We start from the raw sequence: 17046 nt of genomic DNA, 5'->3' as shown, positions 1-17046 counted from the left end.
AGTTTTGAAATAGACACGAAAAGAATAGAGCTCAGCCTATGGGACACGTCAGGTAATGATCCATTTCATTTATTTAATCTGTCTATGTTTGCCATAACTCTATGACCCAGTCTCCCCTATTATAATATTTAGTTTACATGTATATCACCTGGGTAAATGTATATAACCTGGGTAGATGTATATAACCTGGGTAGATGTATATAACCTGGGTAGATGTATATAACCTGGGTAAATGTATATAACCTGCCTTTGGTTCCCATGATGCCCATTGATCACAGTTGCTGTCCATTAGAAATGCAGCTGCCAGGCATGTCAGGACCTGTTGGTCTCACAGTGTGTGTGCAGGGTGTCATGGAGGAATACATCTGTTGACAGTGATGAATATTTCATGTTTAATGAAACCTAAATGATCTATTATTTATTATCAAGTTCTGGTTTGTTACATGCTTAGAAGAAGTCATGATGCTACTGTGGAAATGTAGGGATGGACCAGCTGGTTGAACCATTCAGACAGACACCACTGACCAAATGTTCTACCATGCTTCTCCACCCTTCCCCCTCAACAAAGACACCATGCAGCCAATCAGTAACAGTGAGAAGACTGTCCTCCCTCCAGACAATCTGCTATTTCTGTACCTGGTGCAGTTAGTCTTAAACTGGCCTCTTCCAGTATACTGGTTTCTAGTGTTGAGGAGTTAACCTCATGGGATCTCCATCCATGCTGGAAGTCTGGAAGTAATTATGTGTTGTAGCCCCACTCTCCCCCAGCCGGATCCCCAGCCCTCTCCCTTCCATAGCCCCACTCTCCCTCAGCCGGATCCCCAGCCCTCTCCCTTCCGTAGCCCCACTCTCCTCCAGCTGGATCCCCAGCCCTCTCCCTTCCGTAGCCCCACTCTCCCCCAGGTGGATCCCCAGCCCTCTCCCTTCTGTAGCCCCACTCTCCCTCAGCCGGATCCCCAGCCCTCTCCCTTCCGTAGCCCCACTCTCCTCCAGCTGGATCCCCAGCTCTCTCCCTTCCGTAGCCCCACTCTCCCTCAGCCGGATCCCCAGCCCTCTCCCTTCCGTAGCCCCACTCTCCCCCAGCCGGATCCCCAGCCCTCTCCCTTCCGTAGCCCCACTCTCCTCCAGCTGGATCCCCAGCCCTCTCCCTTCCATAGCCCCACTCTCCCTCAGCCGGATCCCCAGCCCTCTCCCTTCCGTAGCCCCACTCTCCTCCAGCCGGATCCCCAGCCCTCTCCCTTCCGTAGCCCCACTCTCCTCCAGCCGGATCCCCAGCCCTCTCCCTTCCATAGCCCCACTCTCCCTCAGCCGGATCCCCAGCCCTCTCCCTTCCATAGTCCCACTCTCCTCCAGCCGGATCCCCAGCCCTCTCCCTTCCGTAGCTGTCTGTCTGTCTGTCTGTCTGTCTGTCTGTCTGTCTGTCTGTCTGTCTGTCTGTCTGTCTGTCTGTCTGTCTGTCTGTCTGTCTGTCTGTCTGTCTGTCTGTCTGTCTGTCTGTCTGTCTGTCTGTCTGTCTGTCTGTCTGTCTGTCTGTCTGTCTGTCTGTCTGTCTGTCTGTCTGTCTGTCTGTCTGTCTGTCTGTCTGTCTGTCTGTCTGTCTGTCTGTCTGTCTGTCTGTCTGTCTGTCTGTCTGTCTGTCTGTCTGTCTGTCTGTCTGTCTGTCTGTCTCCTGATTTCTTCTGTAGGTCTCCTGAGCCTTTCCTAGGCACGACTCTGTGATTGGCTCAGCTTCAGTGGGCAAACACAGAGCTGGTCTGAGGCTGTGTGTGTGTGTGTGTGTGTGTGTGTGTGTGTGTGTGTGTGTGTGTGTGTGTGTGTGTGTGTGTGTGTGTGTGTGTGTGTGGTGTGGTGTGGTGTGGTGTGGTTTGTGTGTGTGTGTGTGTGTTGTGTGTACTGCAGATCCTATGTATCCCCTAATGGGAACCCCTCTTTTATTCAGTAGGGCCTCTGAGCGACTGGCTGATCCCATGCCTCTATCCAGGCTTTAACAAGGTAGAGACACCTGAGCTCTGCTCATTACCAGAACTGAGCTGCACATTGATGGGCTCTGCCTCCCTGTCCGCTTTGTTTTCAAGCAGGAATAGAGGAAGGGAAGGAGCAGAGCCAAACAGGAGTGGAGGTGCAGCAGACTAACACAAATTCTCACAGTAACAACGAAAAAGTAAGCTACTGGATATACAGTATAGTATAGAACACAACCCAGTAATACAGTATAGTATAGTATAGAACACAACCCAGTAATACAGTATAGTATAGTATAGAACACAACCCAGTAATACAGTATAGTATAGTATAGAACACAACCCAGTAATACAGTATAGTATAGCTAATACAGTATAGTATAGAACACAACCCAGTAATTCAGTATAGTATGGAACACAACCCAGTAATATAGTATAGTATAGAACACAACCCAGTAATACAGTATAGTATAGTATAGAACACAACCCATTAATACAGTATAGTATAGAACACAGCCCAGTAATACAGTATAGTATAGAACACAACCCAGTAATACAGTATAGTATAGTATAGAACACAACCCATTAATACAATATAGTATAGAACACAGCCCAGTAATACAGTATAGTATAGAACACAACCCAGTAATACAGTATAATATAGAACACAACCCAGTAATACAGTTTAGTTTAGTATAGTATAGAACACAACCCATTAATACAGTATAGTATAGAACACAACCCAGTAATACAATATAGTATAGAACACAACCCAGTAATACATTATAGTATAGTATAGAACACAACCCAGTAATACAGTATAGTATAGTATAGAACACAACCCAGTAATACAGTATAGTATAGTATAGAACACAACCCAGTAATACAATATAGTATAGAACACAACCCATTAATACAGTATAGTATAGAACACAACCCAGTAATACAATATAGTATAGAACACAACCCAGTAATACAGTATAGTATAGTATAGAACACAACCCAGTAATACAATATAGTATAGAACACAACCCAGTAATACAGTATAGTATAGTATAGAACACAACCCAGTAATACAATATAGTATAGAACACAACCCAGTAATACAGTATAGTATAGTATAGAACACAACCCATTAATACAATATAGTATAGAACACAGCCCAGTAATACAGTATAGTATAGAACACAACCCAGTAATACAGTATAATATAGAACACAACCCAGTAATACAGTTTAGTTTAGTATAGTATAGTATAGAACACAACCCAGTAATACAATATAGTATAGAACACAACCCAGTAATACAGTATAGTATAGTATAGAACACAACCCAGTAATACAGTATAGTATAGAACACAACCCATTAATACAGTATAGTATAGAACACAGCCCATTAATACAGTATAGTATAGAACACAGCCCAGTAATACAGTATAGTATAGAACACAACCCAGTAATACAGTATAGTATAGAACACAACCCAGTAATACAGTATAGTATAGAACACAGCCCAGTAATACAGTATAGTATAGAACACAGCCCAGTAATACAGTATAGTATAGAACACAACCCAGTAATACAGTTTAGTTTAGTATAGAACACAACCCAGTAATACAGTATAGTATAGAACACAACCCAGTAATACAGTATAGTATAGAACACAACCCAGTAACAGGCCTTCCACTCACATATGGATATAAAGCAGTGGTATTAAAAGTCAGGTTCATGACCCCTAGTGGGGGAATTGCAGTTGGGTCGACAAATAAAATTATTTAAAAAAATTAGAAGTACAAATTATTTTACTACCTTGCTCAAGGGCAGAACGGCACATTTTTACACAATCAACATTTTGGTTACTATCCCAACGCTTTAACCGCTAGGCTACCTGCTGCCCTCCTAGAAAATGGACAGGCTTTAAAGTTTTGTCATTAGATATGTGGTGGGGGGGAAAATGGGTTCCCCAGAAATGATGGTGAAAAAAATGGGGTCCCTGCGGAAAAGTTGAAATACCACGGACATAAAGCTATTGAACCCATATCAACTCACTATCCTAACTATTAAATAAAGGGGCAGGCAGACAGCCAATCACCTTAGCAAACTGCCTCAGACACACACCTCCACTTTCAACATCCAAGGAGAGACGCAATGAAAGAAACGTTGCAAAGAAACATTTCAACACCCCGTAGCCCAGCCGACAGGCCTCTAACCTTTAACCCTGAAGGTGAAGGAGCACACAGAGGACAAATGGGAGTTTATAACTTCCCAGGACATTACCTTAACGACCTCCATTTTATTGTTACCCCCTGACTGACTGTCTGTGGTTCATTAACGGCATCACAGATAAACAGAGATCAAATACGCCAGGGTCAGTCCACCACCACTTCCTACTGTAGGGAGTCCTGTAGGTCAGGGGTCAGGGGGATGTGGGTTCCTTCCTGGGAGGGTTAGGGGATGTGGGTTCCTTCCTGGGAGGTTAGGGGGATGGGTTCCTTCCTGGGAGGGTTAGGGGGATGTGGTTCCTTCCTGGGAGAGTTAGGGGATGTGGGTTCCTTCCTGGGAGGGGCAGGGGGATGTGGGTTCCTTCCTGGGAGAGTTAGGGGGATGTGAGTTCCTTCCTGGGAGGGTTAGGGGGATGTGGGTTCCTTCCTGGGAGAGTTAGGGGATGTGGGTTCTTCCTGGGAGGGGCAGGGGGATGTGGGTTCCTTCCTGGGAGAGTTAGGGGATGTGGGTTCCTTCCTGGGAGAGTTAGGGGATGTGGGTTCCTTCCTGGGAGAGTTAGGGGATGTGGGTTCCTTCCTGGGAGGGTTAGGGGATGTGGGTTCCTTCCTGGGAGAGTTAGGGGGATGTGGGTTTCTTCCTGGGAGGGGCAGGGGATGTGGGTTCCTTCCTGGGAGGGGCAGGGGATGTGGGTTCCTTCCTGGGAGGGTTAGGGGGATGTGGGTTCCTTCCTGGGAGGGTTAGGGGGATGTGGGTTCCTTCCTGGGAAGGGCAGGGGGATGTGGGTTCCTTCCTGGGAGGGTTAGGGGATGTGGGTTCCTTCCTGGGAGGGTTAGGGGATGTGGGTTCCTTCCTGGGAGGGTTAGGGGGATGTGGGTTCCTTCCTGGGAGAGTTAGGGGGATGTGGGTTCCTTCCTGGGAGGGTTAGGGGATGTGGGTTCCTTCCTGGGAGGGGCAGGGGGATGTGGGTTCCTTCCTGGGAGAGTTAGGGGGATGTGGGTTCCTTCCTGGGAGGGTTAGGGGGATGTGGGTTCCTTCCTGGGAGGGTTAGGGGGATGTGGGTTCCTTCCTGGGAGGGGCAGGGGGATGTGGGTTCCTTCCTCGGAGGGGCAGGGGGTTGTGCGTTTCAGTCTGGGAGGGTCCGGGGTCAGGGGGATGTGGGTTCCTTCTTGGGAGGGTCAAAGGATTGTGTGTTTCAGTTTGGAAGGTGTGGGGGCTCCAGTTCCACAGATGCCTGAGTTCCTGCCCCCCTACTGCTCCCTGGCAAGACAAGAGGCAGAGGGAAACATATTGATTAGTTCTGGGGCTGCTGAGTTAGTTAGGGAGATTTCAAAGGGGGGAGTGAATCCCACAGCTGCTAACCTGCAGGCTCCTCCATATCAATCACATGCTGAGAAGAAGAGGGAGGATGGGGAGGAGGACGGGGGATGAGGAGGGGTGCTAGATACCGGGGATAAAGCTAGAGCTGAGCTGGGCTTATCTGCAGGAGCCATTCTCCCCAGGGCCGGATTTGGGAGCACCTACCTCCAGGGGGCCTTTCCTGCGATTGAAAACATTTTGCCATGAAACAGAGAGAATATGTTGCAGTTTTATCATGAGACTAAGAGATACAGTATAGTATACTGTAAATGTTGCATTTTTCAAGTGAATTTCCTGCAATTCTACACATTTTTCCACGACTTCTGTCATGTTCATATGTTATTTGAGGGGCCCCGACCTCCAGCGTTGGGGGTCCCCTTGAGGTAGGGGGACCCAGGGCACGTGCCCTGCGTGCCTGTTCGTAAATCCGTTCCTCATTCTTCCCCATTGGTCTATTGACCCATCTGGGAGGTTTAGAGGAAGTTGTCCTCAAGGTGTTTGTTGCTTTGTACCTGAGGCATCGGTTCAGATGTGACTTATTTCAACAATATTACCTGTTCATTTTCTAAACGAATACAAAGAGCCTCAGCGCCAGCTGGTTGCCGTCCTGTCTCCTCCCTCTCTCCCTGCCTCCACACACGCCTCCCTCTCTCCCTGCCTCCACACACGCCTCCCTCTCTCCCTGCCTCCACACACGCCTCCCTCTCTCCCTGCCTCCACACACGCCTCCCTCTCTCCCTGCCTCCACACACGCCTCCCTCTCTCCCTGCCTCCACACACGCCTCCCTCTCTCCCTGCCTCCACACACGCCTCCCTCTCTCCCCTGCCTCCACACACGCCTCCCTCTCTCCCTGCCTCCACACACGCCTCCCTCTCTCCCTGCCTCCACACACGCCTCCCTCTCTCCCTGCCTCCACACACGCCTCCCTCTCTCCCTGCCTCCACACACGCCTCCCGCATGACTGCTGTGTGATTCAGCGGCTGAGACAGGATGATGGATTGACTACTATCGCGCTTGTTGACACTGTTGTAGGCCGGGCCGTGCTCCGTGCACGCTGAACGCTTTGAGCCAGCCTATAGGAGGGAGACAGCAGCTGGTTCAACTCGACACAAAGAGGCCAGTGACACTCAGAGAGACAACCGTCAGGGTGATTGACCTTTCAGACGTTACACAGGCACCATTGACATTCCTCCACTAACTTGAATGCAAAGCATCTATTCTGAATCCCAACCTGGATCCTGTGTGTGTCTGCAGTCAGTTGTCCTGCTGCTTGTCCACTCTGGCTTCCAGACAGCTGAGATGGGCTCTGCTTTAGCTCCCAGGCCTTCCCTCCTACAGACCACGGTCAGCAGCCAGCCTCTGTTGCATCGGATCAATTTCTGGAGCTCGGCGAATTGGAGCCGCATGTTTCACATTCCGGTGACGAAAGGTTGCTACTTGCTACTGAACAAAGAGCTCTTTTGTAAACGTTGAGATCTTTCGGCTAACTTAAGAAGAGCGGTGCATATTTCTGTTGTTAACGTTGTTAGCCTGAAAGAAAACTCAATCAAATTAGTTTTTGCATGTCTGCATGCCTTAGATCAGCTGTACTGTATACTCATTTACACTGTGTGACCTGGGTAACTGAATCATATAGACTGTCTGCATGCCTTAGATCAGCTGTACTGTATACTCATTTACACTGTGTGACCTGGGTAACTGAATCATATAGACTGTCTGCATGCCTTAGATCAGCTGTACTGTATACTCATTTACACTGTGTGACCTGGGTAACTGAATCATATAGACTGTCTGCATGCCTTAGATCAGCTGTACTGTATACTCATTTACACTGTGTGACCTGGGGAACTGAATCATATAGACTGTCTGCATGCCTTAGATCAGCTGTACTGTATACTCATTTACACTGTGTGACCTGGGGAACTAAATCATATAGACTGTGTGACCTGGGTAACTGAATCATATAGACTGTCTGCATGCCTTAGATCAGCTGTACTGTATACTCATTTACACTGTGTGACCTGGGGAACTGAATCATATAGACTGTCTGCATGCCTTAGATCAGCTGTACTGTATACTCATTTACACTGTGTGATCTGGGTAACTGAATCATATAGACTGTGTGATCTGGGTAACTGAATCATATAGACTGTGTGATCTGGGTAACTGAATCATATAGACTGTGTGATCTGGGTAACTGAATCATTTAGACTGTGTGACCTGGGTAACTGAATCATATAGACTGTGTGATCTGGGTAACTGAATCATATAGACTGTGAGATCTGGGTAACTGAATCATATAGACTGTGTGATCTGGGTAACTGAATCATATAGACTGTGTGACCTGGGTAACTGAATCATTTAGACTGTGTGATCTGGGTAACTGAATCATATAGACTGTGTGATCTGGGTCACTGAATCATATAGACTGTGTGATCTGGGTAACTGAATCATATAGACTGTGTGACCTGGGTAACTGAATCATAAAGACTATGCGACCTGGGTAACTGAATCATATAGACTGTGTGACCTGGGTAACTGAATCATATAGACTGTGTGACCTGGGTAACTGAATCATATAGACTGTGTGATCTGGGTAACTGAATCATTTAGACTGTGTGATCTGGGTAACTGAATCATATAGACTGTGTGACCTGGGTAACTGAATCATATAGACTGTGTGACCTGGGGAAACTGAATCATCATATAGACTGTGTGATCTGGGTAACTGAATCATATAGACTGTGTGACCTGGGGAAACTGAATCATCATATAGACTGTGTGACCTGGGTAACTGAATCATATAGACTGTGTGACCTGGGTAACTGAATCATATAGACTGTGTGACCTGGGTAACTGAATCATATAGACTGTGTGATCTGGGTAACTGAATCATATAGACTGTGTGACCTGGGTAACTGAACCATATAGACTGTGTGACCTGGGGAAACTGAATCATATAGACTGTGTGATCTGGGAAACTGAATCATATAGACTGTGTGACCTGGGTATAAATAGACTGTGTGACCTGGGTAACTGAATCATATAGACTGTGTGATCTGGGTAACTGAATCATATAGACTGTGTGACCTGGGTAACTGAATCATAAAGACTGTGTGACCTGGGTAAACTGAATCATATAGACTGTGTGACCTGGGTAACTGAATCATAAAGACTGTGTGACCTGGGGAAACTGAATCATATAGACTGTGTGACCTGGGTAACTGAATCATATAGACTGTGTGACCTGGGTAACTGAATCATATAGACTGTGTGATCTGGGTAACTGAATCATATAGACTGTGTGACCTGGGTAACTGAATCATAAAGACTATGCGACCTGGGTAACTGAATCATATAGACTGTGTGACCTGGGTAACTGAATCATATAGACTGTGTGACCTGGGTAACTGAATCATATAGACTGTGTGATCTGGGTAACTGAATCATTTAGACTGTGTGATCTGGGTAACTGAATCATATAGACTGTGTGACCTGGGTAACTGAATCATATAGACTGTGTGACCTGGGGAAACTGAATCATCATATAGACTGTGTGATCTGGGTAACTGAATCATATAGACTGTGTGACCTTTGGAAACTGAATCATCATATAGACTGTGTGACCTGGGTAACTGAATCATATAGACTGTGTGACCTGGGTAACTGAATCATATAGACTGTGTGACCTGGGTAACTGAATCATATAGACTGTGTGATCTGGGTAACTGAATCATATAGACTGTGTGACCTGGGTAACTGAACCATATAGACTGTGTGACCTGGGGAAACTGAATCATATAGACTGTGTGATCTGGGAAACTGAATCATATAGACTGTGTGACCTGGGTATAAATAGACTGTGTGACCTGGGTAACTGAATCATATAGACTGTGTGATCTGGGTAACTGAATCATATAGACTGTGTGACCTGGGTAACTGAATCATAAAGACTGTGTGACCTGGGTAAACTGAATCATATAGACTGTGTGACCTGGGTAAACTGAATCATATAGACTGTGTGACCTGGGTAACTGAATCATAAAGACTGTGTGACCTGGGGAAACTGAATCATATAGACTGTGTGACCTGGGTAACTGAATCATATAGACTGTGTGACCTGGGTAACTGAATCATATAGACTGTGTGATCTGGGTAACTGAATCATATAGACTGTGTGATCTGGGTAACTGAATCATTTAGACTGTGTGACCTGGGTAACTCCCATACAAGGTACTGTATGGGGTTGTCTTAAACTCTCTTTCTCTGTGTGTGTGTCCCCTGTGTGTGTGTGTGTCTCTGTGTGTCTGTGTCTCTCTGTGTCTGTGTGTCTGTGTGTGTGTGTGTGTGTGTGTGTGTGTGTGTGTGTGTGTGTCTGTGTGTCTGTCTGTCTGTGTGTTCCCTCTCTCTGTCTCTCTCTCTCCCCCTCTCTCTCTTTACTTTCTCTTCTCTCTCTCTCTCTCCTCTCTCTCTCTCTGTGTCTCCCCCTCTCTCTCTCTCTGTGTCTCTCTCTCTCTGTCTGTCTCTCTGTCTGTCTGTGTCTCTCTCTCTCTCTCTCTCTCTCTCTCTGTGTTCTTCACCTCTCACATTGAAACACTCCTTGCATTAGGGCCTTTTTCTTAAGTGGCGTGCTTGAGGTTGATGGGATTCAGAGGTCTGGCAGCAGGACTAACTGTGGAATGAATGGTTCAGATGGAGCTGAACTGTTCTGGCACCCTATTCCCTATGAAGTGCACTCAGCAAATGGGCCTCTCTCTTTCTGCCTCGTCTGTCACTCTGAGGGCTGAAGAGAGAGACAGGGAGCATGTGTCAGCAGCTGCCTACTCCCCCAATGTGTCTGTTTGTCTGTCTGTCTGTCTGTCTGTCTGTCTGTCTGTCTGTCTGTCTGTCTGTCTGTCTGTCTGTCTGTCTGTCTGTCTGTCTGTCTGTCTGTCTGTCTGTCTGTCTGTCTGTCTGTCTGTCTGTCTGTCTGTCTGTGTGTCTGTCTGTGAGAGATATTGAAAAATAGAGATTAAGGGTGCAAGAGAAAAGGAGAGAGACAGAGAAGGAGAGACAAACTAAAGAGGCAGAACAGTGGGTGTCTTCCTTCCTCTCAGATTAAAATGTCCTGAGGGGAACAAGGATCAGAAACTAATGAGGTGATTGTCAACAGGACTTTGTCCACTGTAGAACTTCCTCCCCTGTGTGTGTTGTGTGTGTGTGTGTGTGTGTGTGTGTGTGTGTGTGTGTGTGTGTGTGTGTGTGTGTGTGTGTGTGTGTGTGTGTGTGTGTGTGTGTGTGTGTGTGTGTGTGTGTGTGCGCTGCGTTCTATCAGCTGGGTACCAGGAGCACCATGTCCGCCACAGGGGTTCAGATCCAGCTGGGATGAAACAGACACATAGCAGCATCCTATAACACTTCCATAAGAGAGAAACAGCTGTTTATGGCTGAGGAAAACACCCAAATACACTCCACTGATTGTCCTGGGATAGCCACCAACTTATTGTGAGGTTTTGAATCTGTCTTCTATAGAACTACTAACAGCATGACCCTTAGCAGCAACCCCATCCTCTATAAAATAACATTGAAAATTGCCCCCAGATTTCCTGTGGAGGGAGGGTTTGTCACTATTCTGAATGTCTGGATGTGGTTGTGTGTCACTTAGTGATTATAGGACTTATAGGACACTAAATATGTGAAACATATCCTTCTGCGTTCCTCTCCGTTGAGGACTGAGCAGCAAGCTCAGCAAGCTACCCCATACTCAACATCCTCTAACTGATCCTTACCCCCATCCTCAACATCCTCTAACTGATCCTTACCCCATCCTCAACATCCTCTAACTGATCCTTACCCCCATCCTCAACATCCTCTAACTGATCCTTACCCCATCCTCAACATCCTCTAACTGATCCTTACCCCCATCCTCAACATCCTCTAACTGATCCTTACCCCCATCCTCTAACTGATCCTTACCCCCATCCTCAACATCCTCTAACTGATCCTTACCCCCATCCTCAACATCCTCTAACTGATCCTTACCCCCATCCTCTAACTGATCCTTACCCCCATCCTCAACATCCTCTAACTGATCCTTACCCCCATCCTCAACATCCTCTAACTGATCCTTACCCCATCCTCTAACTGATCCTTACCCCATCCTCAACATCCTCTAACTGATCCTTACCCCATCCTCAACATCCTCTAACTGATCCTTACCCCCATCCTCAACATCCTCTAACTGATCCTTACCCCATCCTCTAACTGATCCTTACCCCATCCTCGAACTGATCCTTACCCCATCCTCTAACTGATCCTTACTGATCTCCATCCTCAGCATCCTCTAACTGATCCTTACCCCCATCCTCAACATCCTCGAACTGATCCTTACCCCCATCCTCAACATCCTCTAACTGATCCTTACCCCCATCCTCAACATCCTCGAACTGATCCTTACCCCCATCCTCAACATCCTCGAACTGATCCTTACCCCCATCCTCTAACTGATCCTTACCCCCATCCTCAACATCCTCGAACTGATCCTTACCCCTCATCCTCTCTAACTGATCCTTACCCCCATCCTCAACATCCTCGAACTGATCCTTACCCCCATCCAACATCTAACTGATCCTTACCCCCATCCTCAACATCCTCTAACTGATCCTTACCCCATCCTCAACATCCTCTAACTGATCCTTACCCCATCCTCAACATCCTCTAACTGATCCTTACCCCATCCCATCCTCAACTGATCCTTACCCCCATCCTCAACATCCAACATCCAACCAAACACAGTGTTTTTATGATCAGCCCTCTTACGGCCAGCTTTGCAGTAGCTATAGTGAGAAACCCTGGTCTGGGTGGGTCTGAAATGACACAATATTCCCTATATCGTGCACTTATACAGAGCACTCTGGTCAAAAGTAGTGCACGATATAGGGAATAGGTGTGGCAGGGCAGGAGGACGATGAATGGATGTTGATCCAGCTTCTTCCAGATACCACATTCCTTCCTGTGTGCGGGTGTGTGTGTGGTGGCTTCCTCTGGGCTTGTGGAAAAGACCTCCCAAGAGTCCCAGCCACTTTAGACATGAAAAACTAAATTCCCCGGATTCTTTGGCAGCGGGGCTTTGTTACATGTGGGTAGCCCTTTAGTTTCCACAGCTGCTCACGTGCCCCGGTCGCTCACCTTGATGTAAGCCTAAACCCCTCACCACTAAGCTGTTACAGAGATAGGGGAGGAGGGAGGGAGAGAGGGATGGAGGGAGAGAGGGATGAAGGGAGGTTGGGATGGAGAGAGTGAAAGAGAGAGGCGTTTTCCTACACATGATTTCAATTTAAGGTGTTGGCATGGTTTTCTAGGTTTCTGCTTTCTCTGGAACTCTGGTCTGTCTCGAGTGAAGTAACTTCGTCCTCAAACTCAAACACAACGTATTGCTGCAGTCAGCATAACGTTTGCATCTCTTCTGTTGATGTTCTTCCAGTGTGTATTATCTTGATGCTAATGACTGTGTCCTGCGCTGTTGAGAAATGGTCTCTCATCACCAAAACATCTTCATCTCTATCACTATTGGATTTCCTGTGTGACTTTGAGGCAAAATCTGTCAATATCTGGTTTGGACAGGTTTGGTTGGCCCATAGGATGCTCAATGTATCCATGTGTGTTTTTTCACTGTCTCAATCTCTTAAATCCACAGCTGGAGTGTTAGTTCTCTGTGTATTGTGTGAGTTGTAGTTCTCTGTGTATTGTGTGAGTTGTAGTTCTATGTGTATTGTGTGGGTTGTAATTCTCTGTGTATTGTGTGAGTTGTAGTTTTCTGTGTATTGTGTGAGTTGTAGTTTTCTGTGTATTGTTTGAGTTGTAGTTTTCTGTGTATTGTGTGAGTTGTAGTTCTCTGTGTATTGTGTGGGTTGTAGTTCTCTGTATTGTGTGAGTTGTAGTTCTCTGTGTATTGTGTGAGTTGTAGTTCTCTGTGTATTGTGTGAGTTGTAGTTTTCTGTGTATTGTGTATTGTGTGAGTTGTAGTTTTCTGTGTATTGTGTGAGTTGTAGTTCTCTGTGTATTGTGTGAGTTGTAGTTCTATGTGTATTGTGTGGGTTGTAATTCTCTGTGTATTGTGTGAGTTGTAGTTTTCTGTGTATTGTGTGAGTTGTAGTTTTCTGTGTATTGTGTGAGTTGTAGTTCTATGTGTATTGTGTGGGTTGTAGATTTCTGTGTATTGTGTGAGTTGTAGTTCTATGTGTATTGTTTGAGTTGTAGTTCTATGTGTATTGTGTGAGTTGTAGTTCTCTGTGTATTGTGTGAGTTGTAGTTCTATGTGTATTGTTTGAGTTGTAGTTCTATGTGTATTGTGTGAGTTGTAGTTCTATGTGTATTGTGTGAGTTGTAGTTCTCTGTGTATTGTGTGAGAGTTGTAGTTCTATGTGTATTGTGTGAGTTGTAGTTCTCTGTGTATTGTGTGAGTTGTAGTTGTCCGTGTGCTGACCTGTGCTTTGTTCTGTTGTTTCAGGGTCTCCATACTACGACAACGTGAGGCCTCTCTCCTACCCAGACTCAGACGCTGTCCTTATCTGTTTTGACGTCAGCCGTCCTGACACACTCGACAGCGTAATAAAGAAGGTGTGTACCACAGGAGGTTGGTGGCATCTTAATTGGGGAGGGAAGGCTCGTGATAATGGTTGGAGTGGAATCAGTGGAATGCTATCAAATACATCAAACACATGGTTTCCATGGTTTCCAGGTGTTGATACCATTCTATTGGCTCAGTTCCAGACATTATTATGGTCCGTCCTTCACTTGTGTGTAGCTACCATTAGTCAACCTCTACAGCCTGTAGAATATGGACCTTCATGTGTTTTTCTTTTACCTCACTTGAAAGAAACTACATGTCCAGTTTTCATTCAATGAATTAATTTTAATATCATTTTCACTTGACCTCCCCAGAACGCTTTCCCAGTCATTTCCAGTTTTTCCCAGTCATTTCCAGTTTTCCCCAGTCATTTCCAGTTTTTCCCAGTCATTTCCAGTTTTTCCCAGTCATTTCCAGTTTTTCCCAGTCATTTCCAGTTTTTCCCAGTCATTTCCAGTTTTTCCCAGTCATTTCCAGTTTTTTCCACTTAGCCCACTTAAACATCTAGAGAGTTGAGGTACAGACAAAGGTCGTCATGGTTTAGGGGGCATTAGGGTGAGAGGAGGGCAGGGAAAGGGAGTGCTTTTAGTGTCCTCTGATGTGACTCTGCTATAGAAAAAAAAACATGAGAAGGTTCCGTTCCAAAACAGAGTTCCTTCCTTCCTCTTGGCCAGTTCAAACAATCACCTGTCTGTACAACACTGAACATGATCCCTCAATGTCCAGCCAGTCAGTCAGCCAGCCAGCCAGCCAGTCAGCCAAACACTCCTTGTTCTCCAGACTGCATTAGTAGCAGATTATATCCACTGATTAAAGGCCATTGATCCCAGAGTGTTTATTGTGTTTGAGAGGAAATGTGAAGGATTATCTCTGGCCTTAAAGCCTCCGATACTGCATTCCTTCCTGGGTTCAACGCCGTGTGATGCAGCATGGGGACTGGAAACAGGAAGTGGCTTTGTCCTTCAGAAGGAGAGGGCTCAGGTTCTGTCTGAAAAAAAGTGTACAAGTTGTCCAATACTTGATACCTCCAGTCCTTGATTCCTCAATTACTCTCTCTCAAAGTCCATTGGAGGAGAGGCTCCAAGGTCCTCCTCTTGTACCTCCTCCTCCAATGAGCTTTGAGAGGGAGGCGAGGAATCAAGGACAGGAGGAGGCAAGTATTTGATGGCTAGTCTGGACTAGCTCCCATTCTGTCTGGTCCTGTCCTCCCAGTCTCAATGACTTTCTCTCTCCTCCACAGTGGAAAGGGGAGATCCAGGAGTTCTGTCCCAACACCAAGATGCTCCTGGTGGGCTGCAAATCGGACCTGCGCACCGACCTCTCCACGCTGGTGGAGCTGTCCAATCACAGACAGATGCCTGTGTCATATGATCAGGTACGGTGGTTGTAGAGTGCATTTTCTTCCGATTTTTGGGTCAATTCCATTTCAATTCAGTCAATTCAGGAAGTAAACTGAAATTCCAATTCCAATGCGTTTTCTTTCTACAGGGTTCCAACATGGCCAAGCAGATCTCAGCCCCTACATCGAGTGCTCAGCCCAGCAGTCAGAGAACAGCGTCAGGGACATTTTCCACGTGGCCACATTGGCCTGCGTCAACAAGAACAACAAGAACGTCAAACGCAACAAATCTACCAGAGGCAACAAAAGGATCTCGCACATGCCCACTAGGCCCGACCTCGCGGCGGTAGCGTCAGACCTGCGGAAGGACAAAGCAAAGAGTTGCTGTGTCATGTGACCTGGTGGGCAGGGTCACGACCCTCGGGAGTGGGTTTGCAGGCTGGGATTGAAGCATGCAGTGAGGACAGGGGTTAAAGGTCAGAGCATAGTGCATTTTGGAACATTAGAGGGTGAGGCCCTTCCCTTCCTGCACTTTAAAGCCCTTGGCCTGCTGTCCTGGGTGGAGTTTTGTATATGCATCATACAATGTAAATGTAGATGAAATCCACCGTATCAATGACAACACAATAGTCTTTCAGTGTAGCCTGTCTATCTACCATCCATCTCCCCACATATCTTTTACCAGAAGAGGAAGCTATCTCTGCTTTGGGCCAATTAGCTGCCTTCCTTCCGGCGGCTTCCCGGGAGGTAGTAACACTGTTTCCTCTTAGAGCTGGACGAGGAAGTTGTCATGGCCTTTCACAGGAAATTACCATTTCCACAGGAAGTGATGTCACGTAGGAAAAGTTGAACGAGTCCCGGACGTTTTTCTAAGGACTTCAGAAAGGATGTCCACGCAGTACATGATGATTGGCTCACCCCCGTCTGTACAGCTGACTCCATCACCATGAGAGACTGCAGTGGTGCACTCTGGAACGCTGAAGACGAGCGGCCATCTTGCACTGGATCAAAGACCTGGAAGTGACATGACACAGGGCACGCAGCACATCCCTGTGGTTTCCATCAGCTTGTTTGTTTCTCTTCCCCGTTCTTGTGGTTGCAAGTCAAGTGTTTCCTGACCTAATAGTCCCGTTGTTCCAGTCATGTCTTTCCTGTATTTTGTAGAATTTACTGTAAGCCCATATCATTTAAACCAATGACCGTTGACATCCTAGGACTGATCTGTTTGGCGTAATGATAGACAGGGTATTGTGATGCTGAACAGTTTATGGACATGTCCTTTCAGCTATGCAACACCTTCTGCTCTCAGCAAGGGAGGGGAATGAAATAAACAAATGAAGCATGACTTTGGTTGAGGGACGTTGTTCACTGGATATGTCTAAAGTATAAATGTCTAAAGTATAAATGCACTTTTTAAAGATCAAGGCTTCGATAAAAAGCGCCAGGAATTCTGGCATATTCCAATGCCTTTATTAAACTCGCGATGCTTTTCAAATGTTTTCAGAACAGCTTCTCCTAGAGCAGTATCATCAGCTAGCCTGCTAATGCTTTCTGTTTCA

General features: G+C 46.4%; 1 pseudogene; it reads left to right on the top strand.

Annotated features, from left to right (window-relative positions):
• The window catches only part of LOC124020512, a 16735-nt pseudogene extending 586 nt beyond the window's left edge, over positions 1-16149 (top strand).
• The last annotated feature ends 897 nt before the right edge of the window (positions 16150-17046 follow it).

Source organism: Oncorhynchus gorbuscha, unplaced genomic scaffold (assembly GCF_021184085.1).
Source record: "Oncorhynchus gorbuscha isolate QuinsamMale2020 ecotype Even-year unplaced genomic scaffold, OgorEven_v1.0 Un_scaffold_843, whole genome shotgun sequence".
Lineage (NCBI taxonomy): Eukaryota > Metazoa > Chordata > Actinopteri > Salmoniformes > Salmonidae > Oncorhynchus > Oncorhynchus gorbuscha.
Note: the sequence above shows the minus strand (reverse complement) of the source record. Positions and strands in the feature narration are given on the sequence as shown.